The sequence below is a fragment of the Harpia harpyja genome, chromosome 10 (genome assembly GCF_026419915.1).
Source record: "Harpia harpyja isolate bHarHar1 chromosome 10, bHarHar1 primary haplotype, whole genome shotgun sequence".
In the NCBI taxonomy this organism is placed as follows: Eukaryota; Metazoa; Chordata; class Aves; order Accipitriformes; family Accipitridae; genus Harpia; species Harpia harpyja.
Genome location: NC_068949.1, coordinates 39,015,217 through 39,028,280, shown reverse-complemented (window position 1 = coordinate 39,028,280; position 13,064 = coordinate 39,015,217). Strand labels below are relative to the sequence as shown.

Below are 13,064 nucleotides of genomic sequence, written 5' to 3'. Positions count from 1 at the left end.
ATCAGGCTGCAAGGGAGGAGTTAAAAATGGAAAGCTTTATGTCATCGGTGCCAGGTTGGGTGACAGAGCAGGTTGGTTGCAAGGAAGGAAGAAGGAAGTAAGTGAGAATACTGGTCTCTAGCAAAGTCTTTATGAGGCAGTGTAAGTCTAGCAGGGGTCAATAGAAAGTAATACGATTAAACTTGGCTGAATTCAGAGCAAAGAGTGAGATTTGCTTTCTCATAGGTTTGAGATGTGGAAGTTTGGCAGTTCACTAAGAAATGAAACTTTAAAAGGGGTAGTTGGAGTATTTATTATTATTATTATTATTATTATTATTATTATTATTAATTTTTCCAATCCCTGGCAGGGATACAGTCCTTAGGTGATCCACCTGCAGAAGAGGTATATGTATGGAGGGTGGCTGCTGGCTGAAGAGAAAAAAGGCTGCGGACGGGACTGGTCATATGGTGCTGCATTGTCTTGGAGTGCGGCATATTTCTGCTTGGGTGCCTTGGTCTTTCTCCAAGACTTGAGATCGCTAGCACCGTGGCGAAGGATTCATGACAGCTACCTGCTGCTGGAGATACAGGGCATATAGGTTTAGTCCTTACTACATGTGGAAGAGGGAACTGTTTTATTTGTATAGCCAGCAACTGTTGGCTGTGTCTCCATTTTAATTTTTCTTTTTTAATTCCTGTAGCAAGAAATAAAGGTGGAATCCCTTGAGCTTCCTGGAAAGTAAGTTTTGTTGGAGGAAAAGAGAGTTTTACTTCTTTCTTTACAACTTCCCTACCCACCCCCCAAAAGTAAATTAATGTTATAGTGTTGCCCAAATCCACTGACAAGGCCAGCTTGTGTTGAGCATGGTTGAAACAATAAAACTCTATTGGTATCATCTGGTCTCACATAGGCACTTGAAAGGCAAGTACAAGGCCCAAGTAGGGGTGACTGTTAGCAATACAATCACTTCAGGAAGGCTGGAGCTTGCCCTTTGCCTCATGCTCCTAACCCTACCACCAAAAAAGAAAATAGTGTTTTAGATGGTGAAACAATACCTGAACTGTTGCTTTTTTTTCCCTACAGGATTTCTTCTTTCTTCATCCCTGTGCTGGAAAGCTCTGTCCCTTTACACACTGGAAATCCAAACAATGTATAAGGATATATCTTCAGGAGCAAATACTGCACTGACCCTAAGTCTGTCCTGCAGCCCACGTAAAGGGACCAACCCAGCTCCCTGTGAAAACATATGAGGAATACAGAGGGACTGATAAGGTATAAAACTCTCTGTTAACTTATGTTAAAAAAAAATTGCGCATCTGTCCAGAAAAGTCTCAGCTATTGAGACAACCAGGAAATAGGTTACTTGCCTGGTGGTGGCGGCACCAGAACGAGTGGATCCCCAAGGGGAGTGGATTCAATGACTGGATTCAATGCTGCTTTTAAGTGGACCTCTCCCAGGCTCTTCTGAATGCAGACAACGGTAATGGTTGCTGGCTGTCTTATTTTCTCCCAGCTGTCCTCTTAGGACTTCTCTCATTGTAGCTTTACTTACCTATAGGTGAGGGAACTCAGCTGCGTGGTGGGAAACGTAGTCGTGCTCTTCAAAAATTGTTAAGAAATGAGGGTTGTGTTCCCTGGTGAAGGTAGCAGTTGCATCATTAGCCATAGATAGATTAACCATAGATGAAAAAAGTCATCTGAAGCTGCATACTTTTATGCATGAGGTCATGTCTCCTTGTGCTGATTCTAGCTCAATGGGGGCTCAGTCTGGGGGCAAAAAAGGAAGAAGCTGAAAGTCTTCTTCATTGTAATGATTGCTTGAGTTTGCCTACTCAACTACAAAGCTTTCCTGTTAACATCAAATTAGATAACAATTTAGATACCATCAGGTTAGATAACATCCAGTAGTACTGATGAAACCAACCATTTAGACAAGATATAATGGCATATTATTGCCTGTGAAGGAATTGCACTTAGGTTTTCCAGTATCCCTCTGTTGCTAGATTTAGTATCGCATTACAGGAAGCCTGACTGGACAAACCTTGGCAAGATCTAATGATCTCATGTTCCTCGCTGTTCTGTTTTACATGCTGACATGCAGATGCTGATCTGTTTTGGAGACAGTATGAGCTGGCTTTGCATCTTCTGCTATTCAAAAAGAACTAAGTTTGAGCCCCATGTCCCAGAAGACCTGTGAGGATGAAGCTTTAGACTGTATTTTGTCTCTTCAAGCCAAGACTATCTCCAGAAGAAACTGTACAAAGGATAATGTATTTTTATTGTGCTGATTAGTCAGTAAGGTTTTTAATGCCACAGGAAACTTGAGGGATGCAGCTATAAGTCTCCATATGGTTAACTCCTGAAGCACTTAAGTAATGACCTGGGATAATATATTCCACACTTAGTTTAAAAAAAACAACCAGACAAACAAAAAAAACCAACAAAAAAAACTTAAAAAAGAAAATCACAAACCACAGTATCTGTAATATGAGAAGACAGAGGGTTCTCTCCTTTCTTGTTACATGAAAATGTATTTTCTTTGATTTTGACCATCCTCTATGTGCTTTTTCACCCATTCAGCTGTGTTAGTCTACAGTACCCACTTAGCAATAGCCTGCTTGGATCTATGTGTCCGGCAAAATCTTGCAAGTTACTCCTTGGCATCTTTATTGCATTTACCAATAACAGGCTATGTTTTTCCAGTTCTCTACCTGTGCACAAGAACATACGCACTGTCTGCCAGACTAGTGCAGGACTTAATTTCATTAGATGAGCTAATCAGCAAACAGGTGCCAGCTAAAGCAGAATGAACCAAGGCAATCGCAGAAAAGTCATTGGAAGTTTTGTTCTCAGACAAATAAGAAAAAAGAAATGCATGAGATTTATTGAGCATGAAATCTTCAGACGCTAAGAATCAGATATTACAAATTCTCACCATCCATCACGAATGTTGGACTAGAGAAGCACTAAGTACATCAGTGGTACTGCTGAAACTATTAACAGTTGGGTCCCAGGTGTAAGCAGTGGGCTATGGAAAGGAGATGTGTTTGCACGAAGATAAGCATTCCTCAGAAAAGCTGTGAACCCAAACTCTTAATGGCTACCGAGAATAATTTTTATATTGTTTACCAAAACCCAGTGCTTCTAAATGCTTCTCTATTAGAAAAGGGTACTTTGTATTGTCGGTAAATGGGATAATAAGGAAGTGTGAAAGATGAGTCACCAAGCCACAGGGAAAGAAAATGTAGTGTGAGCAACCGCAGCACCCTCACTTGGCCCTGGGGTCCTTCGATAGAGCATAACGCAGTTTCCTGCAGCCGTGGCCTCCAACAAGAGCTATGTTCAGCTCACTAGGGCGGATGAAGGTTAAGGATACTTATTCCAGCTGCCCCAGATGTGCCTACATGACCACGTTATCTAAACAGCTTGTAATTTTAGTAAGTACATTTATCTTGATCTTACAGGTGTGACTTCAAGGTTGAAGAGCTAAGCCCCATCTTCTCAGAGGATTCAGGCGACAACATACCTTCTGGAGATGTGAAGCAACTCAGCTGAGGTCTGTGGTGAGAGCTAGGGCAGGAATCCTGGCACAGCTGTCCAACAGGGCTGTCCTCTCCGTGTTTGGTATCCAAATTGTTACAATACCCTCCTGAGATGTTGAGATGGGGCAGATTCAAAGCAAACCCACCCTGGAAACTGGGCAAGTTGAGCCCAAACACAGAGTAACACAGGAGCAAAATGTTGAGCCAGAACAATGAGTAGGGAGGGAAGACAGGGCTGTGCTGCTGAATTCTGACCGAAACCTATTTCTGTAGATAAAGCTTGTGTCAAAAAAACAAAACAACAACAAAACACAAAATGCAAACCAACCACAGACCAGGATATTAGCTAATGCTACTAAGAGTTAAAAGTGGGGGAAGTAGAAGGGAAAAGTCGATGGTGTGTGGTAGAGCAGCAATAACTTGTTTTTAAATCTTCATTGCATCTTTGACCTCCTCCTTCACCTAAATTTGAACCTGTGCTTGCTCTTAATGGCACCTATCTTGTGTCAAGTGAACAGTCTCCCCCGGTAAATGCATCTTTCCAATAAAAGATGCCAAAAAGAAAGTTACTGTGGGAAGAGTCACACTGATGAGAGTACCTGTAGGAAGCAAAGAAGAACTTGGCCTTGTGGAAAAGCAGCATTTTCACTGTCCTGAGAGGGTTTCACAAATAACTTGGCATATACTTTGAAAATGTCCTTGACGGTGCCCTTTTAAGCAACGAGAAAGCAGGCAAGCTCATGTTACAGCATCAGATAAGCTGAGCAACTGGTGCGGAGGAAGTATTAATGCCCACAAATCTCCTGTGTAAAATCAAACACAGACAATTACCTTGGTTATGAACCACGGTGGTGTAACAGGCTTCAGCTAGCAGCCTGTCCAGCTGCTTTTTGGCATGGATCCTGAACAGACCTTGCAGTTGGTCCTAAATCTTCAGATACTTTCCTCCTCCCCCACACACTTGGCTAGTAGCCGTTCCGATTACATTCAGCGTTCACAGAGCTGCTGATGGCTGCCCTTTTCCTAGAGATATGGGCAGCTCGGCCAAATTGCCATCGACGGGCTCTCTCCCAGGCTTTCGCAGTAAAACAGCAGAGGCTATAAGTGAAAGGGGGATATAGTCCTGAAGAAGGAGAATTTCCTAGACAATCGCCATCCAGAACAGAGCTGTAATCAGCCAAAGAAATCTGTACTCCTTTCCTAATAGGAGGGAGAGAGGAACCCCCAAATACACCAGCTCCCCCCACTGCAGGCAATTCTGTTTCACAAATGCATCTCTGTGAATCTCTGTGTATCTCTGTTAAAGACCTCAGGCCTCCCTTGAAGAGATTTAGCACAGGACAGAGCTCACTCCTTTTACCTATGCATGGACACCTTGTTCTTGACAAAGCCTGTTGTCAAAACCCCGCTCATTTTTCTGCTGCCATCCTTCTTACTATGTAATTTATACGTGTTTGCCTGCGATTCTCTTCCCCTGCCTTTGACATCCTTTGTGCCTAAGCTGCTCCAGAGATCGAGCAGAGGCGTATGTATATTAATAAGAGTGGATAACGGATGAGTACACTCATGCTCCCTAGCTTGTGCTCCCTCCAAAGCAGATCATTTCTGCATGGTACAAACAGTGCTGCCAAACTATATTTTAAGCATTTAAGCTAATGAAACAAAGATTAGCATCTCAGAAGTCTATTAACAAACTTAGGAGGGTTTTTTAATTGGGTTTTTTACCCAGCATGCATATTTATATATTATTAATGAAATCCAAGACTTGCAGTAAATGCCTCTGTTACTCCTGTATCACTCCTGTGTATGGCAGTGTATAAATTATTCCTACTACCGGCCCTTGCTGGTTGTCTCTTAAGAAGTTAACAGTGAAAAGGAAGAGCTTTCTGTTCCCTCCAGAAACGAAGTCCCACTACCACGCCAAGCATGGTGCTGAGCTTAGCCCGCTTTCTACCTGCTTTACCCGCCTGAAATCTGCATTCCCCCTGCAAACTGCTTTGCCTTCTGTAGGGATCAGAAACCAGGGAAAGGCAACAGGATTACCCTGAGACAACAAAGAAAAACGCTGGGTACGAGGAGGTCTGGGAACCCATGCCAGCCTTAACTCAGTCTTTACGCTGGAATCAGCAGGGGATGAAGCTCTGGGGAAACAGGTCTGAAGGAGGGGTATGCAAGAAAAACCCACATGCTGCTTAATTTCTCAGAAAAATATTATCGTCCTTCCTGCTCTTCCTCTAGAAGCAGTCACTTCTGATCCCCGAGATAAAACCCAACTGTTTTCTGTTGTTCTTCCTCTCTTAACCAAGCTCTGCTCCTGCAGTGGCTCCTCCGCTGCAGCGCCTGCGGCAGTGTTCACGGGGGCTCAGGGAGGTGCCTTGCCTTCCAGCTTCCTCTTCCTCCTCCTCCTCACCACCTTACCTGCTAACTCTGCCTCCCCCAGCCCCACTCCTGAGCACGATGTGCCTCTTCAGCCTCTTGTTTTCTACCTTTTTTCCATGGCTTATGTGCTACCGGTTTGGGGGATCTTTGGCCACAACCTGATCAGGTCTTCCTCGTTAGATCCTTTCTACTCCTGTGCCCCTTCCTCTTCCTCCCAAGAGGAGAGGGAGCTCTTACAGGTTAATTTTCCAGACCAGCTGAGTGTTGATAAATAATTATGCAATATTTAGTGGATATTTACTGACTGCAAAGGAGAGCAAGCCTGCAGTGATCTGTGGAAAAACAAGGCAGGGATCATCTTTTCAAGCCTCAACAAAGGAGTTTTGTTGGATGACTAGCTCACAGCAGCATCTGCAGTAGAAACAGTTAACAGTTGGATTTAAAAAAACATGAACATGAGACTAAGGTAGAACATTTAAAAATAACTGTTCTTTATGTTGCTACGGAGACCTTTATTATAGCCATTGTACGTGATGTGCATTGATTACATTCCACGTAGGTAACATTTCTCTCTCAGACTAGTAGAAGCTGACAATACTCCCACTTGTACGAGATGGTATGTAGGAGCATACAGGTTGTGGAACTAAACAACGCTAGGGAGGAGGTTTACTCTTTTTTCAACTCTTAAAGCAGTTTTAGTACTCCATTAACGTTTTTTTGCCCTTGCAGATATCCCTTGTTCAATACATTCTCCTGTTTCTAAAGCAAAAGTGCTTAGGATCATTGTAATTGGGGTGATAAATACAGCAATCCTATTATAAAAATAAGGGTTATAATTCATACGGCTGGCAGTGCATGCATCTGGAGCGCTCTCAGTTAAATCTGAGTAGTTTCAACACATGGCATTCAAACAAAAACTCTACTGACTGCATTAAAGATTTTATTTGTCTTTAAGCCTAGTTGATTAGGTCACAGCAGTGAAGGCAGAAGATGTATTGCTGGTGCTCATGTAGTTACATGGGCAGCTTTTTTTAAATGCTTTTGAGAAAACATTGCTGATCAAAAGCGGTTAAGTAAAAATCTTGGCAAAAAACCTCCAAGTTTTCATTACCGTATTCTAAGCTTTACCCATTCCAATAAAAATAACAGTATTTGGAAACGCAACCCTCACAGAACTTCAGTTTCACTTTTTATATGACAGTTTTCATCTTCCTGACTTTTTTTTTTTTTAATATTGACTCAGATTAAATAACCTTGTATGGATGACAAATTTTAGGAGAAATTATTCAGGAAGCCAAGCTTCTTTAGGGCTTATTTCAGAGAAGTTTTAAATTTCATATTGAAAATATTTACTTCAGTTTTTCCATTTGTTAGACCGAAAGCTCAATAAGTAAATTCAAATAGAAGCGTATAGGCTGCATTTCAGGCAGCTGTGGTTTTAGAGACATGCTTCTAAAATTATTGGAATAACTGAAAAGTTGTAGGCTGGTAGTGGGAGGAATCTCTAATTTGCTGTGATACTGAGGACAACAGACAAGTTTCTCACTTCTTTTAGCCCGCAGACTAGAATTTCACCTTGTCAGTCTATTCACTATCCTCAGCATCACTGGGTGCCCGGGAAAAAAGAATGTAAACTGAACAGAATGAAAACTGTATGAATATACATGAGTTTTGCCTTCTGGCTTAATGAAGCTACAAGAATACAGTCTGCCCAAAAGCAGGGAAGTTATTCTCCAGTTAAGAAGGATTTGAATTTTTTTCCCTGTCAGTAGTTTGCAAGTGAACATGAAGAACACTGATTTAAATCATACTTCTCCCAAAGGTTTTTATCTACTTTTACTGATAATCCAAACATTAGAACAACACCCCCCCCTAATATTTTCCTATTTACTTTTGATACTTTCCTTGTCTAGGCAGTTTATTTAGCCCATTCCCCTGCAGTGTCCTATGCATAAACAAGGTAGAAAGTGTGAAAAGGTTATGGCACAGCCTCAGTGTCTAAGGATAAGGCCAGATCTCTCTTGTTACTACAGAGATAATACAGTTTTCCAACTTGCAAAATATTTGTGAAACTATGAGTTGCTTCTGTCCTTTCAAATGTCACTTCTTGACTGTGAAACATGAGGTCATGTTTCTGGGTGAATTTAAATTTGGCTGGTGTTTGCTTTGCTCTGAACAGACTCTGAACAGAAGCAGTACAGACAGTGTAGTATGAAACCAGACTATTAAATAAACGCTACCAGGAGAAAGACAGGAATTGTAACGTTATGCTTTCTCAGCTGAAACATGTTACTAATAGTTTTTACAGAGATTTCAGTAACATAGCTATTTGTCTTACACAGATGAACAGAGCAACTTACATTACTACAAAAATGTTGCCCAGATTGACATGTATATGTACATGTATTACATATGTATACATATGTATACGTATCACAATATGTAGCCCAGATACGTGCGCAATGATTATTATTTGTCATTAAATATAGTCTTTGGGTCATCTCCTGAAGAAAAGCTACTTGAGTTTGTGCAAAAATGTGAAGGGAATAAAACTACATCTGTAAAGATTAGCTATGGGAGTCTGCATGCATCTTTTCATTCTCTGAATATAAAAGCATCAATACAGGCATGGGAAGACTCTTGTGAAAATCTGTTAGTTGGAAGATACAGAAACAAGAATATGTAAGTAAGTGTTTCTGTTTACCTTTCCTGAGCTTCCTGCCAATACAAAAGGTCAAGCAACAAAAAGCCAATATACTTTTCCATGCTCAAATGGCCTTGGCTTCATACAAGGAATGGAGCTGAAATGGCCATCTTCCAGCTTTGCGGTGGGAACTGAGGAAAGAGTTTCTTTACCTAGTGCTTGTCAGACTCATCCCTAAAATAGTTTTTTTTTTCCCCCCAGATTTATTTACATCAAAATGCTTGGTCTAGCTTCCACTGCCTGGAACAAGTTCTTTTCATTTTACTTTAAACTGTTAGGTTGGGAGGAGGGAGGCCTGACCAAACAGGAGGGAAAACGAAAGGATCTCTTCAAGCGTTTGTTAAAGGTTCAGCTCCGCAAACACATTTATGTATGCCTAGACGTACAGCCCTATATGGATGCCTATAAGCACTTAGAAGCCTGAGGAGTCCCAGTGTGGCAGTACACAGACATGCCTGCCCACTGCACTTACACAGACCACACCTTCTCTGTAGAGTAAGTAGATGAGCTGACTAGTAATTTCCTTTTTTTCCTTTTCAGTGGCTTAATACCACATACGAAACTTAAGAGCCAATCAGCGAGGCAAAGGTGAATAATGGAGAAATCCCAGAATCTTCCCCAAGAAATCTCATGGATCTGGGCTAAAATTTCTGAGATACTCCCTCCAGCCTGGAGAATTGGGGCAGTTTCCCTCAAATCCCCTACTGTCCTCTTATTTAGTTTTTCTTTCCAGCTGAGCCAGCGTCAGGATACACGGGAGCTGTGAGCAGCTACAGAAACCCAAGACCTGCTACAGCATGTCACTGATCCCAGGACTGTAGCTGGTGAAATTGGATTACCGAGTATTTGCACAAGTAAGTACTCTCCTGAGACTCGGACACGGATCTCGGATTCGGATTGTTGAAGTGCCAGGCGGTTCTTTCCCACTCCCCCCGTGCAGCCCTTTGGCCCCCCCTTCACAGCCATAAAGGCTAATAAAGAGTCTCAGCTCTGCACCGAAATGGCTGCAGCACAGACACGTGTTCAGCTCTGACCTTACCGCAGGGGTGGTAACCTCCAGCAGAAGGGAGAAAGCTTCTCGCCGTGGCCTGATTTGACCGAGCTTATCTGGAGGCTAACGAGACAGAGCAGACACTCTGTGACCGGCTGCTGCTGGGACCCAAGGCAGAAACCCCAGCCCAGTAATCAACTACCTGCGGACCGATGCAGAGAATTACACTTTTAATGAAGGGCAACTGAGGCACAAAGCCTCACAGGGACCCTCATCTCACAAATTACGTTCATCCCTGAAGTGTGTATTAACTCTTTAGCCATTGAACCCTTATACAAACTCAAAATTGCTTTTTAATGCAGTTTCTTGCAGCCTCTCCATCAGCCAGAGGCTGCTTCGGATTAATCCAGGAAGTGAGCCAAGTATTAAAAAAAATGATGTGAGGTTGTGGAACATCTAAAACATATTGATCATAGTGTAATTATACTTGAAATGTATTAGGGGAAGTAGCTAAAACAATCTCCAGTCTGAAAAAGATGATTTGGGAGCATGCAAGAGGGCCTCGGGGAGGCTGCCCGCAACTCTTATGAGGGATGGTGAATCTGCTTCATAGTAAAGAAAAGGCACTTGAGTGAACACTATATGACAAACGTGGTAACAACTGTCCCAAATGTATCACTTTCTAAAGCTTAAGCAAGCTAGCATTTACGCGAATACCAGAAGTCAGCGAAGCAAATGCAGGAAGAAGCGAAATACGTGTGACAAGCTTCACATGCGTCTGCGGATTAAAGAACAGTTGCTGGACTTAAGATCTAACAGCAGGCAGGGAATAAAGGAAATCTTCAGTTTGCCTTGGATACTGGTAATAGAAAAAGTCTGAATTTGTTATATTTACAGTTAATTTTTTTTTTTTTTTAAAATCTTGGAAAAGTTATCTGAGAGCTACAGTTCCTAAGTGGAGGATCTTGTTTCATGATACAATAAAAGGCAGGGCCTGGGTAAGATAGTAAACAGAATCCCTAATTAAAAGCCAGGATACTTTACAGTTGAACATGAGCCTCTTGAAGTATCCAAAGCACCTTTACATCCAAAATGTCAAGCTCTTGATTAAATAAGCAGAACATACTTTTGATGATAAAGATGAGCTTCAGTCAAAATACTGGATTTGTATTTGGGCCAAACTAAACCTTGGATGCAAACCCTCACTCTCTTTTTGTTTCAACATGTTCTGATCCAAACTGGGCTCTAAGCCACTGTTACCAACCAACTCAAGTGCTTTACTTGTTGCATGTTAAGATTGCAAAGCTGTTCATGAACAAGAGTAACCCTGTTGTGAGACAGATCATAGTAGATCAGAAAATTGAGACACAAAGTTAAAAACCTCTTCTTTTTCAGAAATGAATGTCAATTTGGAGCATCCACATCTTTGGGCAGCCGATGGAGTTTTTTTTTTTCCTGCTGCACACAGTATTCACAGTTCCAAAGTAAACTATGTAATTTCTCATTAACTCTGAAAATTGACATTTAGGTGTCTCAGGTAGGATCCAAACAAAAAGCAACATTTAATATGCATTCCAATCTTGAAAACATGGGTCTAGCTTCCTTTTCTGAATTCATACAGTGAGTCATTTCTAGGATAGGAATAAAACCTCCTAAGATTCTCGGTCGCCATCCTCAAAAATAACTAAAAGTTGGGGGGGTCAGATTTTTCAATAGGATAAATGGATGCATTCAACTCAATGGATCCAACAATTTGTTCCAGCTGACTATCTGCTGGTGGTTCTCTAAAGCACCAATACAGCCTAAATATGATTCAGTCACCCAACTGTATTTTTTTTCCTCCAATTCTGAGTGGAGGAACTTAGCTTGTAACAGTGAAATGTACTTGAGGGATTTGGAAATGAATACGGAGCCACAAGAGATGGACCATCCTCTGTGCAGGGAATGGGCTCCGAGGGTTCGCGACAGACGAGTTCCTCCAGGTGAGCTGAACAGAAGTCTTCCCAGGGACCAGCTGGAGGTGGGGTGAGCCCTTTCTGCCAGCACTGGGAACAGACTCATACTGCAACCTGCCCCTTCAAGGGCAGAATTAAAAGCAAAAAAAAGGTATTTAGATGGCATCAAAGGAAATCTCACATGATCTAAAGCCTCAATGTTTTTAAAGAGGTTCACTCCAATAAAATGTAGGATCATCTGATAATAAGATGACATTGTGCTTGGCAGAGTTCAGAACTAGAACTGGAAGCAATCCTGATCACTGTATGTATGTATTTTTTTTTTTTAACATATCTTCAGAACTGGACCAGACCAGCTGCTCTCTGTGCAGTGTATCCTGTCTGAAATTGTAGATGCCTGAGGATGGTCAGAAGAAAAGGACACCCCCAGCAGTCTGTCACCAGTATAACTTCCAGCAAGCTTTGTATTTATTTAATAGCCTTCAATGGATTTTTTTTTCTTCCTCAAGAATTTACCTAATCACCTTCTAAATCCTGTTTCATGCAGCCCCATGAGAATGATAATCTAATTTTGGTCTCTAAGAGATGCAATACAAAAACAATAGGAGGCCCAGGAAAGAATAAAATCATTTTGCCAACAGATATTACAAAAGCAGGCAATGACTCCAGTCCAGTGATGAAGAAAATTACTAAAACCATTCATTACAAAACAACCCAGCACTTCCTGCTTTGAAAAATAATGTATTTAGACTACTTTGCAGTTTTGAAAAAAACCCACCCGTAATCCCTTTTCTAAGCTTGTGATATGGATGTTTCTTTCCTTGGTGCCATGACGTGAACTTTAAAGTGTGCCTCTTTGACTGGTCCTACTTCTGGGGTTAACTAAAAATGCTCCTAAACCCAAAGATCCTTGGATCAGTCATGAACGAGAGGAATGAGGACAAACATTCCCAGGGTGTCACTACTCATTACTTAGAACAGGAGAATTGGCTCAAACACGTCCCTTATGTGAATTCATGCCACTTGCTCTCAATTAAATTACCAGGGTTAAATTACCGGGCTCTACATATTTCGCAATCTTTGTACACTCTTCACTGTGGCAATCTCCTGCAAAATGTTGAAAATTGGTTTTGAAGTTCTACACTTACAGGTTTGTTGCCATCATACCCTAAACTGATTTGCAAAAGAAAATAGTATTTTCCTTGTTTAAATATAGGTGAAATATCCCTTTTAATAAACTCTCCCCTAGTACTTTTAAAAAAAATAAAATATACATATAGGGTCTTCTTTTTTTTTGGCATGTCTTGCATCCTATTTAGTAATTTCCAGCTGTTCAAAGTGCAAACAGTTGAGTGTATACTACACAGTTTTACAAAGCTCTGTGTAACCGGGGTGGAAATTGGTGAGATTGTATATGCCTTTCTATTTATCCAGACTTCCAGAAAATGCAAATAGCAACTTCCAAATTGAAGCCAAAGTAAAATATGCTCTTAAAGGCCCTTTTTAGATGG

The 13,064-nt window shown here is 41.4% G+C and overlaps 1 long non-coding RNA gene across 2 annotated transcripts; it reads right to left on the bottom strand.

The window, feature by feature from the left end:
• Positions 1 to 355: 355 nt before the first annotated feature.
• LOC128147292 (uncharacterized) lies at positions 356 to 4,524 on the bottom strand. 2 transcript variants are annotated; one of them, XR_008236989.1, is made up of 3 exons: positions 4,356 to 4,524; positions 1,346 to 3,678; positions 356 to 1,212 (listed from the first exon to the last, which is right to left on the bottom strand). It is a non-coding gene; the product is annotated as an uncharacterized LOC128147292 (long non-coding RNA). The 2 variants fall into 2 exon arrangements; XR_008236990.1 differs by having other exon boundaries at positions 356 to 1,534; positions 2,024 to 3,678.
• Positions 4,525 to 13,064: the final 8,540 nt, after the last annotated feature.